Source organism: Podarcis cretensis, assembly GCF_951804945.1.
Source record: "Podarcis cretensis genome assembly, chromosome: 2".
Lineage (NCBI taxonomy): Eukaryota > Metazoa > Chordata > Lepidosauria > Squamata > Lacertidae > Podarcis > Podarcis cretensis.
This window is the reverse complement of record NC_137171.1, coordinates 47,844,191-47,865,983: the sequence shown is the minus strand read 5'-3', so window position 1 is coordinate 47,865,983 and position 21,793 is coordinate 47,844,191. Positions and strand designations below refer to the sequence as shown.

Sequence of the window (21,793 nt, the reverse complement as noted above, 5' to 3'; positions counted from 1 at the left end):
GACTGCATTATGATTAACTGTATGGGGAAAAGTTACCTTTATTATTAAACTTATTTATGTAAAATCAGAAATAGGATTCCTTTTCTTTTTATTGCAAGGACTTCAGCTTGGGAGGAGACAATCAGCCCTCCTGCAGATACCTTTTATTTAGCCTCCACCTGCTTGAGCACCTTGTCTAGGATAAAGTCCAAAAATGTTGTAAAAATAGCATGAAAATATGCTGCAGGTGTCTCTTTTATTTATTTTAAAATTTTTTGATATTTTTTAAAAATGTATGCTATACCATTCTTTACACAGGATGACAATTATCAAAAAATAATATGCAAGGGTGTTGAGCAGCCAGTAAGTACTGGCACCAACTGTTTCCTATGTGCCATCAAATATGTTGTAGAGCTGCTTGATCATAAATATACATTCTGAGGAGACCTAATGTTTTTTAAAAAATTCTTTTGGATTTTTTGTATGTGGGGGGTGGGGGTGGGATGGATGTTTGGTTGGGTTTGGGGAATTATTTTTTTTATTTTGATGTTTTTGTAATTTTTAAAATTTTTTGTTTGTATTGTTTTATTGGTTTTGTTTGTTTGTATAAGTTGTTATTTTGTTCTTAGGGGGAGGGGTCAGGGCTGCCGGGGAGTGGGCCCCAGCCCACAAAATGGCTGGGGCATGTTCCACAGGGGGGGATGCACTGGGACAACCGATCTCAGTGATCACAGGTAGGAGGAGGAGTTACGCTAAGACCAGACCATGTCATTACAGAGGAGGCAGGTTTAGTCGTTGTCTGAGGACTATTCCTGCCTCCGGGTCTGGTCCTGACCGGATGGATACTAGAATCAGCAAGGGATACCTACATGACCTGAAGGTGCTGCTGTGCAATGCCAGGTCAATGATTCATAAGACCACTGCCATCTATGACTTGATCATGGATGGAGGACTTGACCTGGCATGTGTAACAGAGACTTGGTTGGATGAAGCAGATGGGCCTGTCCTTGCCGCTGCTTGTCCACCAGGTTTCTCTTACGCACAGCAACCCAGGTCATGTGGGCGGGGAGGGGGGGTTGCAGTGATTTTTAGAAAGTCATTAGTTTGCACCAGGCGTCCTATTGGGAAGACCCAGTTTTCTGAGTGCATGTTCTGGAAGTTGGGCAATAGGGGCAGTACAGGATTCCTTTTGGTGTACCGACCTCCCCGCTGCACCAAGGATTCCCTGCCCGAGCTGCTTCAGGTCGTGGCGGATGTTCTCCTGGAGACACCTAGCTTGGTCGTCCTAGGGGATTTTAACATCCATGCCGACACGACCTTACAAGGGGCAGCTCGGGACTTCGTGGAAAGCATGGCCTCCATGGGGCTGTCCCTGAATAAGTCTGGCCCAACCCATAGCCGCGGACATGCCTTGGACCTGGTGTTTACCTCTATGGATGTTGGTGATCTGACACTAAGTAAAAGTGAAACAAAAGAAGTGCCATGGTCAGATCACTTCCTGGTGCAACTGGACTTCTCTGCGACCCATCCCCTCTGCAGGGAGGTGGGACCAATTTGGATGGTCCGCCCCCGCCACTTAATGGATCCAAATGGTTTCCAGAGAGTGGTAGGGGATGCTTTATCCCATGTTGATGGCCTTTCAGCTGATTCCCTGGTGGCCCGCTGGAATGCGGAGTTAACCAGGGCTATTGACTGTTTGGCTCCAAAGTGCCCTCTCCGATTGCATGGAGCCCGGAGAGCCCCGTGGTTTTCCACGGATCTGAGGGCAATGAAACAATCTTTGAGACGGCTAGAGCGCCGGTGGCGGATAACTCATTCCGAATCTGATCGGACACAGGTTAGAGCTCAACGTCGAGCCTACCAAGTGGCGATAGCGACGGCGAAGAAGAATTTCTTCGCCGCCTCTATTGCATCTGCAGAAAACAGCAGCAGGAGACTTTTTCAGGTGGTTCACAATTTAGCGGTATGGGCCACATGTTCTCCTGCAATGATTTTGCAAAGTTTTTTGCAGATAAAATTGCTCAGATTCGGGAAGAAGTAGACTCCACCGTGGGAGCAGGGCCAGGGCGGGAGAGTGCTAGAGTTCTGTCTAGTCAAGTTGAGTGGGATCAATTCCAATCTGTTACCTCTGAGGATGTGGACAGGCTGCTTGGACGAGTGAAACCAACCACCTGTCTTCTGGATCCTTGCCCATCCTGGCTTATAAAAGCTAGCCGGGAAGGACTGGGCGATGGGCTTCGTGGGGTGGTGAATGCTTCCCTCCGTGAGGGAGCCTTCCCAGACCCGCTGAAAGAGGCAGTTATTAAACCACTTCTTAAAAAACCATCTTTAGATGCGGCCACAATGGCCAACTATCGCCCAGTCTCAAATCTTCCATTCTTGGGCAAGGTGATAGAGCGAGCGGTTGCCGAACAACTCCAGGCACGCCTGGAAGAAGCGGACCATTTGGATCCCTTCCAGTCGGGATTCAGGCCTCATCATGGGACTGAAACTGCCTTGGTCGCACTGGTTGATGATCTCCGGCAGGCTAGGGACAAAGGTGAGAGCTGTTTCCTAGTTCTGCTGGATCTCTCAGCGGCGTTTGATACCATCGACCATAACATCCTTCTGGACCGTCTTGAGGGGCTGGGAGCTGGGGGCACTGTCCTACAGTGGTTCCGCTCCTTCCTCCTGGGCCGTGTTCAGAAAGTGGTGGTGGGGGATGAGTGTTCAGACCCCTGGGCTCTCATTTGTGGGGTGCCTCAGGGTTCTGTCCTCTCCCCCATGCTTTTCAACATCTACATGCAGCCGCTGGGAGAGATCATCAGGAGGTTTGGGCTGGGTGTTCATCAGTATGCAGATGATACCCAGCTCTACCTCTCTTTTAAATCAGAACCAGTGAGGGCAGTGAAGGTCCTGTGTGAGTGTCTGGAGGTGGTTGGAGGATGGATGGCGGCTAACAGATTGAGGTTGAATCCTGACAAGGCAGAAGTACTGTTCTTTGGGGACAGAGAGCGGGCTGGTGTGGAGGATTCCCTGATCCTGAATGGGGCAACTGTGTCCTGAAGGAGGCGCAGGTCAATTCTGTGTCCACGGCAGCTGTCTACCTGCTCCATCTGGTACACAGACTGAGACTCTACGTGCTTGCAGACTGTCTCGTCAGAGTGGTGCATGCTATAGTTATCTCCCACTTGGACTACTGCAATGCGCTTTACGTGGGGCTGCCTTTGAAGGTAACTCAGAAACTGCAATTAATCCAGAATGCGGCAGCTAGACTGGTGAATAGGAGTGGCCGCTGGGACCATATAACACCGGCCCTGAGAGACCTGCATTGGCTCCCAGTATGTTTCTGAGCACAATTCAAAGTGTTGGTGCTTACCTTTAAAGTCCTAAACAGCATCGGTCTCCAGCCCCATCGTTCAGCCCGGACACTGAGATCCAGCACCGAAGGCCTTCTGGTGGTTCCCTCACTGAGAGAAGTGAGGTTACAGGGAACCAGGCAGAGGGTCTTCTCGGCAGTGGCACCTGCCCTGTGGAACACCCTCCCATCAGATGTCAAGGAAATAAGCAACTATCCTACTTCTAAAAGACATCTGAAGGCAGCCCTGTTTAGGGAAGTTTTTAATGTTTAATGCTGTATTGTGTTTTTAATATTTGATTGGGAGCTGCACAGAGTGGCTGGGGAAACCCAGCCAGATGGGCGGGGTATAAATAGTAAATTGTTGTTGTTGTTGCCGCTGTTGTTAAAAGTGGTTCCATATTTTATTGCATTTTTTTAAAAAATGAAGCTAGGAACTGTTCTTGCTGTTTTCTTGCTCTGATTTCATCTGTTTTAGAACCCAAATTTCACTACAGATTGTGTCTTATTTCATCTTCAATTCTATTTAGATTTATCATAAGTTAATCGAAAGTACATTCTGGCACTAGAAAGCATGAGAACCATGACTCTTAGTTCTGAGCTAAGACAGTCATCCAGCAATCATTGTGGTGAAGTCACTTAATGCTGCACAATGTTCTCATCTTCTTTAATTGCTCACTACACTTCCTGATAGTCAAAGAAACCTAATGACTTCTTGCTTCTGATAAACTTAAATAATTTCTTGTTATTTGTTTTTATGTAGTTGACTAATGCATTTAAATGTCTTCCCTTGGGTCTTTCAGTCCTCCTTTTATGCTTATCTGTTGTTAATATTTTGTTCTCCCCCCCCCCCCACTTCATTTGCCCAGGATTGCTGTTCTTACATTTTTACTATATGAATGCTGTGTCTGGCTTACCCCACAATCATTAGAGCTTTCTTAAGGGATCGGCAACATCTAACCATGTCCTGCAGGCCAAAATAATGCATCTCCTTCACACTGACTGCACAGGAGTAAAAAGTGCTCCTTACTCTGTGTGGGTGGGTGGGTGCACCCACATGCATATCATTATCAGATCATAAATGCACATAAAAATTTGAAAGTAAGGTGAACACTTATATGTAAGGTTAAACAATGAGTTTGTTGATTACGAGAAATGCAGAAAATAAACACATAGCAGGGAAGAGTAAAATAAGGGCAAACCACGAATAAGGCAATAACCATTTCCCATCAGTACCTACCTCTTAACAAGCAGCATAGAATTCAAAAGAAGTTATGTATAAACCTCAAGAATTCAGAATATTGTCTGATTATCCTGGAATCAGGAATGATGGAATACTAGACATGAGCTACAATCCTACATACACTTGTTTTTCTCACAGAACTTAACATGGCTTACTTTGAAAACACATACATGGCACTGAACTGTTGGGGTCTTGGTGAAACATTTGTTGAAGCCAGATTTGTTAAAACCAACAAGCCTATGCTGCTATGAGGTTTCATAACTGTTCTGAAACCTTTTATTTCTGACCATTTTGATAATGCCTAATTATGTATCATCATAACAGACGGGTGTATTAACCACACTTAAGATCAATTTCCCCAGAGAATGTGGTTGCTTTCTGTTGGGGATGTTTTCAGTTTCAAAACATGTTGATGAAAAGGATATATATCAATAGAAATTAAGGTATAACACATTAATTAACTGTGTGAGTGTCTGGAGGTGGTTGGAGGATGGATGGCGGCTAACAGATTGAGGTTGAATCCTGACAAGACAGAAGTACTGTTTCTGGGGGACAGGAGGCGGGCAGGTGTGGAGGATTCCCTGGTCCTGAATGGGGTAACTGTGCCCCTGAAGGACCAGGTGCGCAGCCTGGGAGTCATTTTGGACTCACAGCTGTCCATGGAGGCACAGGTCAAATCTGTGTCCAGGGCAGCTGTTTACCAGCTCCATCTGGTACGTAGGCTGAGACCCTATCTGCCTGCGGACTGTCTCGCCAGAGTGGTGCATGCTCTGGTTATCTCCCGCTTGGACTACTGCAATGCACTCTACGTGGGGCTACCTTTGAAGGTGACTCGGAAACTACAACTAATCCAGAATGCGGCAGCTAGACTGGTGACTGGGAGCGGCCGCCGAGACCATATAACACCGGTCTTGAAAGACCTACATTGGCTCCCAGTATGTTTCCGAGCACAATTCAAAGTGTTGGTGCTGACCTTTAAAGCCCTAAACGGCCTCGGTCCAGTATACCTGAAAGAGCGTCTCCACCCCCATCATTCTGCCCGGACGCTGAGGTCCAGCGCCGAGGGCCTTCTGGCGGTTCCCTCATTGCGAGAAGCAAAGCTACAGGGAACCAGGCAGAGGGCCTTCTCGGTAGTGGCGCCCACCCTGTGGAACGCCCTTCCAGCAGATGTCAAAGCGATAAACAACTACCTGACATTCAGAAGACATCTTAAGGCAGCCCTGTTCAGGGAAGTTTTTAACGTGTGATTTTACTGTATTTTTGGTTTTTATGGAAGCCGCCCAGAGTGGCTGGGAAGGCCCAGCCAGATGGGCGGGATATAAATAATAAATTATTATTATTATTATTATTATTATTATTATTATTATTAATCTTGCAACCATGACCTGCAAAATCATGCATTTTCACTTGAGCGGAGGATAAAAATAATCAAAGCTACAAGGAGAATCATATGCAAAGTCATTCTGGGGGTAAACGAAGAGTTGGGTGAGTTCTTCTGGACTAGTGGCGCTTACAAAAAGCATGTTTAGCAAGAATTAATATAATCTCAGAATATATATATATATATATATATATATATATATATATGGTGCATTTTGCAACAGGGATACTGCAGTAGTTCTTTAGTCACCCTCAATATACAGCATATGCAGGTGCTTGTGAAAATAAAGCTTTTCTTTTTCAAAAATGTGCTTTTAGCAACAGGAAAAAGAATGAATTGCTAGTTTCTCCCTTAGTGATAAGAAAACAACTTCAGTCTGCAACTCATCACAGTTGCTCTCACTGCTAACTGTTGACTAAAGTGGTGTTGTTGCTCCATGGAATAGTTATAGTCTTAAATACATAAAATAAGGTTAAGAGAAAACATAGGAAAGATGAAATTTTCTTTCTAGCAGATACCTAAAGCTGAGTTGCATGCTTTACTTGTGCTGAAAGGCCTTTCTTTATGCCGTTAGTTTGCATATCTGAGATCTTTCACATGTGCACTGCATTGTAGTCTGCTTATTTAAGAGTGAGTACCACTGAACTCAAGTGGATCTTCTTGAGTAAGCATAGCTATGACTCCACCAGGTGGAATTCAACATTGTGCCAATATGATTGTCCTGTTAGCACAAGCATTTCTGCTTGCCAGACAAAATGATACTCCCTCTTCCCAGTTCCCATGTTTTCTGAGGGTTCTCCTGACCCCCCCAAACAGATCTGGGGAAGGGTGTGGGGTGTGAGAAGAGGGAGGGAGTCCCATTGCACTAGAGGGACTCATTGTGCTGGCTTTCTCTAGGAAACAACTTAGTTGATTCCAGCTTGATGTAGTCTTGTGTTATAATGGCTTAATTTTTAAGAAAGGTACTGTAAATACTCAGTTTACAAGGAACTGAAGATGTCTACAGTTTCTCAAGCATTATGCAATCAGCCCTTACACGGTGCTGGGTCATAGCTGTCAACTTACAGATTTGAAAATAAGGGACCAGCAGCCTTGAAAATAAGGGACCAGCAGCCAAAATAAGGGACCTGCAGCCTGACCTGTTCCAGGCACTCCAGTCTTCCTGTCCTCCTGCAGTCTGGTCAAACTCAGGCTGGTAGCTTCGAGAACACTGTCCAACCAACTTTGTAACCAGAGGTTCAACTGAATAGAATCTGAATCACATGCACCACAAGGCCTATGCAGCCTCAACTTAAGATGGCTCCCCGGCCTGGCTTTGCACTGCAAAGTTTGCAGCAGCACGTGCAACAAAATGGCGTCCAGCATTCAAAAAACCCCTTAGCTTGCATTAACTAGCCACACACAAGGCATGCAAGCTCCACCCCCCAGTCGTTCTTAGACTTCTTATTGGGTGAGCAACACAGCCAAGCAACACAGTTGGAGCCTCCCTCCTCCCTGGCTGGCAGGGAGGGAGGGAGAGGAGCTGCTTCCTTTGAAATTTAAGGGACATCATTTAAGGGACATTTAAGGGACATCCATCAATAAGGGACAGCAGCGGGACATGGCTCTGGAATAAGGGACTGTCCCTTCAAATAAGGGACACTTGACAGCTATGTGCTGGGTCATATACACGCTTACCAGAAGTCTCAGTATGTTCAACAGGGCTTATACTCAAGTTACTGTGTTCTTTATTGGGTTAAGGGAGTTGAAGTCCAGCAACATCTGGAGGTCCACAACTGTGGAACCTTTGGCCCTCCAGATGGTGACAAATAATAACTCTCATCCACCAGAAGCCTGAAGTGAAATAATCCAGGCTAATTTCTACCACTTTGCATGTCTGTTTGCAGAGAAAACCTTAGTGCAGGCACAGCTGTTCAAGCTCTGTCCTACCTTGTCCATGTAGAATGATTGATAATGGCCACATTCAATATAGCATTCCTCTATTTTTCCTTTGGCAGCCTTGCCCAGCATGTGATAACATCTAAACTAGTGCTCGAATAACTTCTGAACAGGTATTTTTGAGACGGTCAAAACTTAAATTTATTAGGTGGTGCTGTAGATTAATTCATGTCATTAGTTAGTGCCCTATTGTTGTTACAAAGCGGAAGCATAGGTAAGACTAGCTTTGTTCTTTGTCTGAATTAAGAATATAAGAAAAAAGCATGCTGGATCAGTTCAGCATCCTGTTTTCACAGTGGCCAGATGCATTTCACAGATGCTTATGGGAAATCCACAAGCAGGACCTGAATGCAACAGTGCTCTCCTCTCTTGTGATTCCTCAGTGTTTGGTATGTCGTTTGTATGCCAATCCCTTTCTTGCTTACTAGTTTTGTTAGTAAGCCTTTACTTTTGGGAAGTGGTAGCAGCTCATAATATACACTTTGCAAAACCAGGAACCAGTCTGTTTTTAAAGAGAAAAATGTAAGGAATATATACAGTTCAGTCAGTATGGAATTAGTATTCCAGGTCATGCTATTCTGTTTCCCACAAGATGCCTTAAGGCTACAGGAACATACAAGATTTTCTCTCTCTCTCTCACCCACCACCTATTTGACAGATCAGTGTAGACATTACACAAACTACATGTTTTTTGAAACATGGTCTGATTGTTTAAGCTTTGTTCAAGGAGTTCCCAGACTATTTTTTTAAAAAATGAAAAATTGGCCAACATCAGTTTTAAACGGAACGGAAGAAGTCTATGTTCAAAAGCTTTATCCATTTAAAATCTGGGTCCATTTTATGGCTAGCGTTTAATTTATTATATTCTAAGGTAAAAAAAGAAAAGAAAAGAAAAAAGGAACCTACAATATCCTAGTAATTCAAGTTCAATAGTAGAATTCCAAGAACTATAGTGCAAACAAGATAAATACATACTGAATGTAATTTATACCCCCATGTATCCTTTTGAATGCATGCAAGATATTTTCTTTTCCTCCTCCCTCACTCTCACACACTCACTCTCACACACTCTCTCTCACTCACTCTCTCACACACAGTGTGTCTCTGTCTCTTGCCTCTTTCTCTCTCACACAATTCTTGTTGATAAAACTTCTTGTGACTTTTAAGCACTTAAGTCAGTCTAATTAGACTGAAATTTGCTTCCCACCTTTCTTCTGCAGCATAACTCAAGGATAGGGTTGCCATATTTCAAAAAGTGAACATCTGGACACAAAAGTTTTTGAGCTTTTCGGGAGGGGCCACTAGGAGCGCATCGGAAGATGGCTGACAATAACATCTCTTCAACCCACACAAGGTAATTAGGAGGCTGTGATGGGAGTAAATAGCCTCCCTACCTCCCCAAGGTTGTGGGGGGGGGCTGCCCTTGCCTGCTGTGCCCTATACCACCCCCGGATTTGTGGGGATGGGGGCACTAGGCATAATGCCCTCCTGTGGATCTCGGCGCTCCTGGACGCTGTCTCTGATCCGCGCCTCTAGCTGCAAGAACTTCAAAAGAAACAATTAGGAGGAAGCGAATGCACATATTTCAAGGAAGGAGTGGGAGTAAAGACTGCTAACTGAAGAGATCTCTGATAAACAAGACAAGTCAGAGGAACAAGAATAAATCATGAGAAGATACGCCAAGACTCGGTATGGCAAAGGGACTGGATGGGGGAGGGGGGAAAAACTTTCCTTTCTTTCCTCTATGTGATTAAACAAGAATCCCCCCCCCACAAGTCAGAAATGTCGTTTTAATGACTTAAGCTGTGGATTTATGACTGTGTGGAGATAAATTTTCTAACCAAAGCATGTTTTAAGAAGATCGTGGAAAATATAAGAGCTTTGGAATGACGCAGTTAAAAATACCGTCGCCATGTTCATGTTAGCAAGCTCTGTCGGAGGACTTGAGTCTGGGAGGAGGAATAGAGCTGCTTTTATATTGTGTGTGAGACTCCTCAGAGGGACTTAAGAACGACAGAATGCGAGATAAATGATGGAAAGAGCGATGTTATTTATGAAAGCGATGATATATGGAAACCATCTTGATATGAGGATTGGACGAACGGAAAATTCACACAGAATTATAATTGGTGTTTATCTGCTTAAGGAGATTATCAGAAGAGATCATAAAGAAAAAAGGGGGAAAATATATGAACAAGATGTGATGTGGAAACAGCAAGATAAGACTGGATAGAATTGTGAACTTTATTTGGACTGATTTGGATATTAACGCAGTAGCAAGAAGATGATCGGAATCCCCCTTCGGAACTTTAAATATGGGTCCCCTCAACAAAAATTTAAAATTTGGCTTTGTAATTCGGAATTTATGTGATTTGATTTGATTTGATTGGTTGGTTAATAAAAAATATTTTTTTAAAAACGTTTTTGAGCTTTTCTTAGTTTTGCCCAGAGTTGTTGAGATTTTTATACAAAACCTCAAAAAAATTAAATAAATAAAAAATGAAGTTTTTGAGCTCTGACACTGCTTCAGACTGCAGTATTCCAGCTATGTCCGGGAAATTCCGGATGTATAGCAACCCTACTCACGGAGGAGTGCATGTGGTTCCCAATTGATCAGCAATGAGCCAGGCACTAACCAGACTCAGATTTCCTTAGCTTCAGCAAAGTGATGGCTTCCTGTGCCTTTAGACGAAACCTAGGACCATATTTTTTTTTTAAAAAATGCCATAATGTAATAATACACACACAAAATAAAAATAATGTTTCTTTCATTGTTAAAAAGCAAATACCTTATTTACTCTGAAACAAATGAACTTCATATATCTTAATTTAGTTGCCCTAAATAATGTATGTTTTATGAAATTGGGACTAAAAGAAAGGGCAAATAAACTTAATATTAATTATTGAAATCTCTAACTCTGTCAGAGGGGACAATTTCAACCTAATTTTCAATTCAGATTTCTAGACTCGCTTTTGACAATACACATAAAAAAGAGAGTCTTCTTTTCTCCCCTATACCTAATTAGATAAGTGCTGCATCATTCTGCTACAATAGTAGCAACATTACACTTAAGAGTTGGGCATATTTCAAATTTGCAAACGATTCCTGGGAAAGTCTGCCACATATGCACACCCAGTATATACAAGATTCTTTTAACATGCATTTTGCAACATGATAGAACAATATTAGTTCAGATCAAAATGTGGGCCATCTACTAGTATGTATTTCTTAAAAGAAAAGTCAGCTATAATTTACATGTTTGCATCAGGGCCAGTCTGCTCATGAGGCGGGATAGCAGCCACTTTGGGCATCAGAAACCCAGCTCACCCCAACACTGGAGAAGAAGCTATGTTGGCAGCAGTGCCAGCTTCCAGTGAGATTCCACTGAGAGCTGCCATTGTTGCAGGCACCACCACATAAACCAGGCAGGGAAGGAGATGGCCTGGCCTGGCGGATTGTTCCCATTTCACCTCAGGTGGCGAAACAGGATGCACCACTGCTTAAATGTAGCATATTTCACAATGTCTTTTATAAATCTAAACAAACATCCTTCACCACATGGGCATCATACCTGCTAATGGCAGGATCCTATAGAGTTTGACCAAGTCATATTTTCATTTCCACCTTTAGTGTGAACACAGGCAGCTGTATCCTGAATGAGCAGAGGAGAAGGCCTTCAATTCAACGTTCATCCACTTGGTGCTCTCCAGATGTTTGGGGTTACAACTCCCAACATACCTAGCTGGTGTGATGACACCATGCTCCAAATTCACTAATAACCACTCTCAAATAGCACGGGGGGAAAGCACCCTACAGCAGAAGAGACAGGAGGCTGAACTATAGCCACTCAATACTACTATCTGAAACCAACCCTGCAGGTAGGAGCAGAGTTATGATTAACACAGTGCTTCTAATTCCAATCCACAGAGCTGATCCAAGAGGATATCATTGTCAATGGTATAAAAAACTGCTGACAGATCAAGGAGAAGCAACACGTTTGCACTCTTCCATACCTCCATACCCAATAAAGATTATCAAGGCAACAAATACTAATTCAGTCCCCCAAGCTGGCCTGTAGTCAGACTGCAATAAGTCCAGATAATTTGTTTTTTTCAGGAGTGTCTGGACCTGAGCTGCCTAGAGTTCAACAAGGAAAAAGGTGTCAAAGATCTCTGGGTCCAGGGTAGGGCTTTTCAGGAGCAACAAACATGCTATTGCCCTTTAAGAGAAAGCAGGCACCAACTTCAAGCAAAAGCGTGTTAACTACAATCTAATCAACTTCCCCTAGTGAGTTTGAGTAGGCTGGGATGGGCATATGTTACTAAAATACCTTTTTCAGAAACTGATGCCACCAAACAACACAGTACATGAAAAATCTTTACTGAATCTGTCATAATAACGGTGTCCAAGTAGTCATGGAGATGAATGACCTTATCTCAAAGTGCCTTATAAGCTTGTCACAGCAGATATCTGAGTATGGTTGCACTTAAGACATGGGCCAGAGAGATTTCACCTTCCTTTCCTTCCCCCTGCTTCAGATGGTCCACCAACATTGTGGAGAAGAATTTGGGGACATACAGAGGTCTGCAGAGGAGGGGAATGAAGGAAAAGTCCTGCTCTGCTCACATATGAATAGCATTGGCCATGCCCCAATATAACTTGCAAACAAGGTAAACAGCTAATAGTCAGCTCACATTTTAATAACACGGAGTGCTGTTGCTTTCCTATTTACAATATAATGTACTGACCTCTCAATGATGACAGCAGTTGCTAGATGGTTTCTTCCCCCACCCCCAGCACGATCCAGCTGATCACATACAACATTTACAATACCTTTAATATATGTTTATAATTATTATTAAAAACAAAATATAACTGAATGCATTTTGAAAACATCATGGCTTCTAACTTGGCATCCTCCCCACATGTTCAAATGTTGCTTGCAACTCACTGTCACTGCATGCAGACCTTTTAAAAAAGGATTTTATACAATGTAAATGACTGATGCCATTCTGCCAGAAATTATTAATTCTGCATCAGATGACAGGGTGACGAGAGAAATACAGCCAGCCACCTGCAGCTGGTATAATCTGTATACGTATCTAAATGCCCCTTTCCTTATTAAGTATTCTAGAATATATTAGTGTATCTCCTGCAACAGAACTTTTAGTATGCCTTTAATGTTACACTTATGAAATGTGGGTTGTATTTCACCTTCACTCTTGTATACTGGCTATATAGTTTTGCTAGAATAAACCAACATTTCACTTTAGAACCAACTGCAGTTATGTGTTACACATGAATTCTGGGAAATGTGGTTTGTTTTAGCCAAAATTAATTTAAACAAACCAGAATCAAACTCTGATTTGATATTCTCACTTGTTAACTTCATTTGGTTTGAACAAACCATAGTCTGCTGGGTCCATATGTAGCACAGAACCGTTGTTTGTTCTATAGTTGAAGACTTCAATCTCCTTTTGCATATGAAAAAAAAGAAAGCAGGCAAGTGTGAGAGTAAATGTTTTATCAATCAATTGATCAGGCCATAGTCAGACTGTTCAGTATGCCACTTAGCTCATTTCAGGCAATAAACTAACCATAGTTTAACTAATTGCAAATGAGTTGTTGTGAGCCTTGAGCTTTTATACTTCCCCTCTAACTGTAAAAAGAGAGTGAAACATTCCGCTTTTATTTTAGAGCAAACAACAGTTGCAACTTTGGTATGCAGATCTATGGTTTCTTCTCTTGTAAGCCACCCAGAGTGGCTGGAGAAACCCAGTCAAATGCTATAAATATCATCATCATCATTTGTTAAATGAACAAAGCAGGAGCTGCTTTGATCCTGGTTTGTTAAATCAGCTTTGGTTAAAACAGATCCCACTGAAGAACTATGGTTTGTTTCCAGGTGAAAGTAGAAGCTCTCACTCTCTTCCTATTGCACACAAACACAGAAAGGAGGACAGCAGTGTGGAAGCATGGGATTCACCATGATTCATCTGCAGTCATCTAAAGTTCAGATTCTAAACTATTGATTATCTGAAGTAGGTTATATATTTCTCCTATTTACTAGTTAACTAAAGGTCTGCAGATATAAATTCTGTTGCATTCTTAACTCTGGAGATAAAAGCAAGTGTGTTGTCTCCCATTCCCAAATGTAGCTGAGAACTCGCTTCATAAGACAATGTTTGCTATATGTAATAATCACCAAGAGTTATTTCCTAGCTCTTCGAAGTAAAGTGGAACTTATAACTGCATGCTGCATTTACTGTTGAGATGTCAAATTGTATCCCCTTTTGGTGATGATTACTACATTATTAATGTCATTCGATAAAACTTAAAGGAACCAATTTATTACTTTAACATATAGATTGCCTTCTTCTGTGAAAAAGAATCTATAGATAACAATATAAGAGATTTTATATGAAAAAATCAATATACCGTTTATCCAAAAAGTCTGTTTTCTAATATTGAGGAAGTCAGGAAAGAGAATTTACAAAAACAATCATATCTGAACATTAGTGACACTGGGAATTCCCAACAAAGACCAATAATACTTTACAAAGATCAGCTAATAGAAGAGGCCACAATATAATATTAAGAAATGCCTCTAGAGGATTAAATGAGACCAATGTTGCAGCTACACTTTCATTTTAAAGAATGCTGTTTTGAAACCCCATGTAAAGAAGAACTGCAAGAGTAAACGCACAATGTGCCACAAGACTAGAGACCACTGGTGCACAAAGACAGTCTTTTATATGACTGAAACAGCTTGATACATGCACAAAGTCATTTAGTACCTTACCTCCTACATATACTGTTTTCAGTATATGTGAATTGTTCTGCACATTTGTGAATTGTTCTGCACATTTAGAAATCAAAACAAATGATGCGTTGATGTTAATTGCCGTGGAAACATAACAATGTGAACAAAAGATCCCCCCAAAACTTGATTCCCCCTGTGCATTGTGTCCTATGTAAGAATGATATATTTTTCTATATATGTATACCAGTATTTTACAAGAGGCACTCATAGTTAGACTGAAAAATTGCATTTCATCTCAATTCATGAAATGATCTCATTAGTTTAACAGCAAACACTTGTCATATTCTGTAAATATGCTGTTGGTTAACTTGTAAACTACCCCAAAGTACTAGAATTAAAAAGTTGTCTATTAATTTATAAAATAAATTATGTATTGTTTTACTTTTTTTTCTTTACATTACACAAGTGGGGGGGGGAGCTTTTTCCCAAAAAGAATTTGACAGCTATATTTACACAGTAAATGTTAAATTGTAAATGTTCACTACCACAATCCTTACCACAATCCTTACACTTGCATAAATCTTGACTTCTGGGTAAAATTATTGTTAAGAAGGTTTTTTATTATTATTCTATACTTGTGTTACATTATTACATTATCACATTCACCTCTAGCAGTTACTATATATATCCATTACTTTTCAAAGGTCAGTAGGAACTGGCTGGTAATACTGCGTTCTAGTGACTCTCCATTTAATTTGCAAAAAAGGGCTTGAACGAAGTGACAGAGGAATCCTGAACAGATTTACTTAGAAGTATATCACACTGATTTCAAGGCTGAGATCCTAAACACACTCACTAACTTGGAACAGAGCAGTTATATCAATGAGACTGAATTTTAAGAAATGTGCTGAGGATTAGGATACAGGTCATTCTCTCTTAGTTTAGCCTCCATCACTCTAAAAGCGGGGGGGGGGGGAGGGGGGGAGAAACCTTATTACAATGTCAGCTCAGACACCTCCAGTCTTTTCCAAATACAACATGAGTCCTAAGACGACAGACAAATCTGACTGTCAGCCGCCTCAGATCAATACTCCTGGAGCAGTAGTAATTCTCTCTCTGACCCAACAACTGCAGGCACCTTTTGTCTGCCTTCCTATGTAGCTATTTGACTTCTGGAGGAGGGTACAGAGATTTAAAGCATAGGTCATTCTGCAAGGGGGATCATTTGTGACAGTATTCTCATCCAACTATTCTTCCCTTCACAACATATAAAAGATGAAAGTTGTGCTTCTTGCAAATAAAACTAGCATCCATCTCTTACCTTGCAACATTTGTCTTTCCCCCCCCCCTTTTTTTTGGTAGTAACAAGATTCTAATTCCATAAAGTTGAGCAAAACAAATATTTGCAGTTATATTCCATTATATTTTTAGTCTCTTTAGAAGTTCACTCTTTTAAAACAACTAGTCCAGTATATGCATTTAGGAAAATACATCACGCTGATTTAGGACACAAGTGGTTCATTTTGGGAGTCAACCATTTGTTTCACATGCCTCTATTGTCCTCTTCTATTTATATAAGTTCATATCACACTCAGGTTACTTTAATGAACTAAAAAGACAATCTTATTAATTTTAGTATAGAAGTTATGACAGAGGGTTTTTTTAAATAAAAAATAGTGATCCAACTATATAACAGTTCTGAGTCATATGAGCAAAATAAAGTCATGGTGGGTTTTTGTGTTTTAAACTGTGATGTGTGAACATCTGTATTTCATGCATTGCTTTTTTAACCTAAGAAATAATATACTGATTTGCATATTCACTTATTTCTATTTGATTTAGTACTCAACAAATATTGGGTACTAAATCAAATAGAAACAACTATAGTGTTTGTGCAACAATATCATTTCTGGCACCAAGAAATGCCAAGAAACCAAAAAGTCATCTGACAAATGCCTGAAATGACTAGATTTTATTCCCTGATCATAACCAGTACACACAGGTGGGGATAGCACACCTAGAAATGGGTGGATGGGTGGAGTTTGCTGTGCTATAGACACAGAAGAATCCAACCCAATATATCTTTGTAATAACAAACTCTGTAAACCAAACATCTTGATTCAAAATACCAAAACAGTCCAACTGAATGCCAAACAAATACATTCATGTGACCCTAATAAGAACAGTGACCAGGCACACAATCTACAGGGAAGTTCTCTTCTGCACGTCCAACTGAAAGGAACAGGACTTATGTGAGAGCATGTTAGCACTATTCTGCAACTCCCATTTATTTCAATATGGCATTCACAATAAACACTTCCCAGTAGATTATGCCCCAAATCACTTGACAAAGAACACTGAAAGAATGCATAATTTAAAGTAATGCATATTCATAGGATAAAACATATGGCCACAAACCAGCCCAAACTAAGTATTTTATTTTAGTTTAGTTTAATGAGAGAGATTTAAGCATGAGATTCTCATTGAAATCAATGGGGAGAAAGTGCTTATTTTTATTGGATTTTGCACACTGTTAAATAATAGTTGAGGAAAGCAATATTCAAAACTTGAATTACTTCGAGTATCATACTTATATATATATTTTCTTTTTGGCATTTTGCCAAAGCCTGCTTGAAAGGCATCTATGACCCTTGTCAGTGGTAGGAAAACTGACGTTTTTTGATAACATTAGTAATTTTTAAGACATCTTTTGAAAGACTCAAAACTAAAACATGCCAGTCTTAGTGTAAAGAGTATAATACATTTTTGCTTTATAAACAGTAGCTGGAAAAAACACACAACTAATATCCCAAGTTAATGTTAAATGATAAAGTTTGGGCAGGTGATTTGTGATGTTAGTCTCGCCCCCCCCCCACCAAAGAAAGAACTATATGATTTAAATTAATTTAATAATTAACTGTTTACTATCCTGACTATCTCTTCTGAAATTCAGGACCTTTAGAAAAGTTTTATATAAGGTCATATTTTAATGTAACACTATAGTGACTCCTGGAGTTTCATTTATGGAAGACTTTCATTTTTAAACTCATGCAGCTGAACATGGCAAAGTATAATTTATATAGTATTATTTCTACAGAGTGTCTCTAAAACCTGAAGCTGTATTTAGACTTATTTTTTACATGCAGCATTGGCATCACATATGTTTTACAGTGCAACTTGAATGTTTCTATAGCCACTGCTGACTGGCTTGCATATTTTTCCTTCCATAATGAACTAATACAATTACGAACTTTGTTAAAAAACAGAACTGATAAATATAGTTAATCCATATCTTATGCATCGATTCTAAACATATGTTATGATTTTTTGTCCTAAAATTTAAAGCTATGCTTGATAGGAAGACCTTAAAAGGTATTCAAAGGTATCAAAAGCCTGCCACCTTGCAGCTCCATTTGCTTTCATCAGGTTTGCTAACCTAAATATCACTACACCAATTGGCATGATGATAATAAATCAAGCTGCTACACAGTGTAAAGTCTACCAGGAGTGATATCAGCAAATGCTAGACACTGGGCTTAGGTATGAGTAGTACAAAACTAGAAATCTCCCTCTCCCACCACATTTTGGAATGCATATTAAGTGGAATTTAGCAACAGCTCAAGCACTGGACAGTATGTGATACACTAAAGCACGTCCACGTTTATGGTCTTTGCAAGCAACATGAGCAGTGTTTGTCCTTTATTGCCTCCTGGAAATCTGCAGCAGTAATGCACAGCAACATTTACAAAATAAAATAAAATAAAAATGACACATAGAATATAAATGCTTTCTTGCTCTTAGTTCTGACTATTCCAACCAACGTGCCCCTTTGCAAAGCAGTTTCTGGGTCAAACGACACCTCTCTCATCTATCGCGTTACCCAAAAACTGGAATGAAATTGCACTTGAAATGTGTGTTGGGGGGTGCCAAAAAAAAAAAAAGGGGGAACCTTGAAGACCAGATAAATAAATAAATAACATAACGTTCAATAGAAACCACCCACTATTAATAAACAGCCCACAAACCAACAACATGGAAACTCCATTGAAGCACAACAAATGTCAACAGCCAAAGATGACAATTAATGGGCAGAGAAAGCAGAAGCAGAAGCAGCACTTCTAGAGCAGGGACAAGAGAGCGAGTCCTCCTGGAACTCGGGCAACTAATGACCTCTCTCCAAGTGCTGAATCCAAGGAGACAAACCCCTCGCCAGCGAAAAAGCAGCCGAAGTTGTCGACGGCACTCGCGTGCAATTACGGGAGGCAAAGGGGGGGGGAGGGAGGGGAAGACCGAAAGAAAGCGGGGGGTGGGGGTGGAGGGGAGAGAAAGAGAAAGAGCGAGCGGGCTGCAGTTTGAGGCGCCGATGCAGAGCTAGGAGAACCCCTTAAGCATGCAGACAACTACGCGACAGAAGTGAAGAGCGTTTACCAGCGGCGGCGGCAGCAGCAGCAGGTTGAGCAGCCGGAGCTCCTCACACCATCTCCGTGAGGTAACTTCGCCAGCAGAGCCCTGACGGATTCCTTCACTGTGGGAGGGGAGGCCCCTCCTGAGGGGAAAAAAGGCGCGATATCCCGAGCGGCCAAAGCGTCTCTCCTGTCGCCGGGCTCGTGCCTCCACCGGCGCCGGGGAGAGCCGAGGGAGGAAGGCTGCCTGCCTGCCTGCCTGCCTTGCCTGCCTGCGAGCTTAGCCACCCAAGCAGCTCAGTGGCAGCTGCTCTCTGAATCCAGCCTAGCGGCGGGCGGCACAACCACCAGGTTGCACGAGCTCCTGAATGGGGGCGCGAGCCAATCCCCGGGCTCAGTGGCGCGCGCGCAGGGGTACCGTGCACAGGCGCGCCCGGCCGCCGGCTGCCTGCAAACAGCGAGAGCAGCAGCAGCAGCAGCAGCTTTAAAGCCAGAGCGGCAGCCGCGGCGGCGGCGGCGAACAGCGGCCGCTGGGTTGGTTTATTTTTTTTGCTCTGTGCACGGCTGGGGAGGTTATGCAGGGTGCGAGACGCGAAGGCGGCATTTGTTTTCCCTCTCGGCTGCTCAGGCAGTTAAGGGAATCTCAGATATATATATTTTTTCCCCTTTCGCGCGCGCGCGCGCGCCAGGCGCTTTCCCGCTACTGGGAAGGTCCCGCATAGGCGAGCGTTGGCGAGGCGGGGAGGCGTTTGCCAGCAAAGGTAGCAGGCGGCTGGGGGTCGGATGTCAAGTTCCCAGCAAGTGCTTGGGGCTCAGGACCAAGGTCCCTGACAGCACTGGAGGGGAAAGGGTGGAGTTTCCCCATAGCATCTCCATGGCGGTGGGGCAGGTAAGATGGCTCTCTGGTGCGCTTTTAGGCGTGCTGGCCTCCCCCCCCCCCCGCCCCCAAAAGCCCTCTTTAATAATTGCACCGAAGGAGTCAATGGACATTTCATTTGCACGTTGCTATGGGGAATAGGGAACGGCACTAGGGGAAAACTGAACAGGGAAGAATTTACTGGCAGGCTGAGGGCCTAAGTAAAAGTAAAATCTATGGTGCACTTGAAGGATCCTGGATTTTTAAAGTAAGGATCACATATGCTTTGTCAAAAACACACCTCTTGTTTATCCGCCTTCCTCATCTCTTTACCCTCTGATAGCTGAGCAATATATTTTTAGGACCCACCCTATTCTTCATTTTGCTTTACTTGATTTTAATCTTTTATTCTTATAGTGTTGTCACCCACCCTAGGCCCTGTGGTGAAAGCCAGGTAAGAAATCAAATAAAGAAATAAATACACCTTTTTAAAAAAGGATCCAGCAAGGCCTGTATGCACAAAACTCCAGGCCCAGAACACAAAGATTCCAAGATTTGCCTCATTTCTGCACACAAATTTCAAAAATATCCCAATTTCTGCTGACTGTCACAGTGATGAGAAAATCTAAACTGGGCATGTGATTTCTATATACAGTTCTTTCTTCTCTCACATCCCCATGCCTAATTGTGCTTTAAAGACACTGCACTTTTCACCAACATTTCTTTCTCCCCCTCCCATCATTCATAAGAATTGTGTGTACCTAGCAATAACATTTACAGAACTTTCAAATAGGCTTACTATATTGTTGTATTATTTTTCAGCAGAATAGTCAAGGATCGTGATGGAAATGGATACTCTTCACTTTGCTCAGGATATACTTGGTACTTCACAGGGAAGAGTTGAACATTACAGCCTTTTATTTCTGTGATCAATAGAACTAGAGGGAGGCAATGACTACCTACTCCAATGAATAGTCCAATTGCTGAACCAGAAGTAAGGATGACTCCTGGGAATACTGTCATTTCTCCCAAAATATTTCATAGGACACGGGTGGTGCTGTGGTCTAAACCACAGAGCCTAGGGCTTGCCGATCAGAAGGTTGGCGGTTCGAATCCCCGCGACAGGGTGAGCTCCCGTTGCTCGATCCCTTCTCCTGCCAACCTACTCCTGCCAACCTAGCAGTTCAAAAGCACATCAAAGTCCAAGTAGATAAATAGGTACCGCTCCAGTGGGAAGGTAAACAGCGTTTCCGTGCGCTGCTCTGGTTCGCCAGAAGCGGCTTAGTCATGCTGGCCACATGACCTGGAAGTTGTACGCCAGCTCCCTCAGCCAGTAAAGCGATATGAGCGCCACAACTCTAGAGTTGTCCACGACTGGACCTAACGGTCAGGGGTCCCTTTACCTTTACCATATGCACACATCTCCTAGGAACATAGCATAGTTTCTTGAATGCAAGCAAATGAATGATGAGTTTAAATTTTAAGAAGACGTAGTAAGCCTGAGATAGTTTGAAGAAGAAAAATAGATGGTTCCATCTATCTACCAACCTCCAGCTTGGCAAGTAGAAGCTAGTGAACTAACTCTGCCACTTTTAAAAAATTTTATTGTGAAAGAACTTGGCCAGGACTGAAAGGCAAGCCTTCAGCCTCTCGCCAAAGAACCAATACAGTCATCTGTAAGAGAGCTCTGTAAGGGCAGCTTAATTAAAACGGAATAGAGCTTTTACAACCACATCAGAAAATTATTTGAAGGCTGGATAGCACACAGTTGTACACAAAAGAAGTCCAAAATGCTTCAGTAATACATTTTGATTGAAGTGTCAAGTGAAGAATAACATCTTTCCCACTCCTTTGTATGAAAGAGACTTCCAGGGAAATGCCTTTTTGTCCAT

At 42.2% G+C, this 21,793-nt stretch overlaps 1 long non-coding RNA gene across 1 annotated transcript in view; it reads left to right on the top strand.

Annotated features, from left to right (window-relative positions):
- Positions 1-20,357, top strand: part of LOC307209642 — a 63,048-nt gene extending 42,691 nt beyond the window's left edge. Inside the window, exons 2-3 of the long non-coding RNA XR_013835684.1 lie at positions 19,064-19,579; positions 20,319-20,357. This is a non-coding gene — a long non-coding RNA (uncharacterized lncRNA). The remainder of the gene's footprint in view (positions 1-19,063; positions 19,580-20,318) is intronic.
- Positions 20,358-21,793: the final 1,436 nt, after the last annotated feature.